Raw genomic sequence first — 1,315 nt, 5'->3', positions numbered from 1 at the left:
GGATCACATTAAAAGTCCTCCAGTACCTGCAAGGATGAGGAGAGGACCGTGACAGTGTTTGACATTTCAAGCTGCCGACGATCACTGAATTGTGATTCTCCTGCTGTCATAAATGTCCATAAACACACCCAAAAAGTAACGATTTGTTTGGGGTTTGTTGGTTTTTTTTAAGCCAAAACAATTTTTTTTTCCCCCGTATTGCTGTTGAAGGACAACTCCAAAGTCCACGGGCTCCAGGTTTGAGAGCCTCGCAGTCCTGTGCTTTGCACAAAAATATAATCAAAGGTCAAGTACAACCAATTGAAGGCTTTTAGTTGCAGCTGGGATAATTAGCACGGTGTAGAGACAAGCTCTGGATGCAAACGAGCGATGCCCAGACCTCACTGAAAACATCTTTGCTCTGCCGCTCGTTTCGAAGGCTCATCACATCCCGACCGTATTTTGCCTGCCTCCGGTGCTGCGGATGTGCCAGATCCTCTCTGCTTTGCCAAAGCTCGGCCACATGAAGGGCTGGTCCCAAAATCCTGCAAGCTCCATCTGTATCGAATTGCTCATTTAGGGGCTGTTTTTTCATAATTTGGAGGATTTTTTTATGAAAGCGTCTTGTGGTGTCGTTTGCATCTGCAGACCGGATCCCTCGTGGGACGCTTGCAGCAGGCTTAGCCTCTCCGGGCCAGCTCCAAAATTAATTAGGGCCCTTTACTGCAGCAAGCTTTTTATTTCCTTTGTAATTAACATTGACGAGCTTTTTTGCCAGAGCCCATCCAGGAGCGGATCCGTCTGGAGACCGACTCTTCAGCAGCTGGGGAAACATTACCTCCGTGCGCTGCCAGGTCCTGCCTGTGTTTGTTCTGCCTGGCTGCCTGCCCCGCATCCTTGCCCACTGCTGGGCAAGTGGAGGAGTTTTTGGGGCAAGCAGAGTCCCCAAAATTGTCCTCCCTGTCTGGGATTGTAGGAGCATCCTGGGATGCTCGTCTGGGGGTTTGTTTCCCATCAGGAAGGCACAGGCAGATTTATGGGAGCAAGGAAGAGAAATTATTTCCCTCCTGCTTGCCATGCTTCCCTTTAGAAATCCTCATCCCTGTGGCGGAGGGAGCTTTAGAGGTGAGATTGGAAGTTTTAAAATTAGCCTGGAGGTTTGGGAGTTAGGCAGGTGCTGGGATTGACCCAGAGGGATTGGAGGGGAGCAGGAGCTCCATCAGGATAACACAGTGGCCGAGGAATTTGTCTCGGGCTGCTCCGGCTCTTGCCGTGCTTTGGGGGTGCAGGTGGAAAAACTCAAATCCTTGCACCTAGCCATAATTTTTTGGGGTTG

The sequence above is a fragment of the Cariama cristata genome, unplaced genomic scaffold (assembly GCF_000690535.1).
Source record: "Cariama cristata isolate BGI_N322 unplaced genomic scaffold, ASM69053v1 scaffold41717, whole genome shotgun sequence".
Classification (NCBI taxonomy): domain Eukaryota; kingdom Metazoa; phylum Chordata; class Aves; order Cariamiformes; family Cariamidae; genus Cariama; species Cariama cristata.
The sequence above is the reverse complement of the archived record's forward strand: the minus strand, read 5'-3'. Positions refer to the sequence as shown.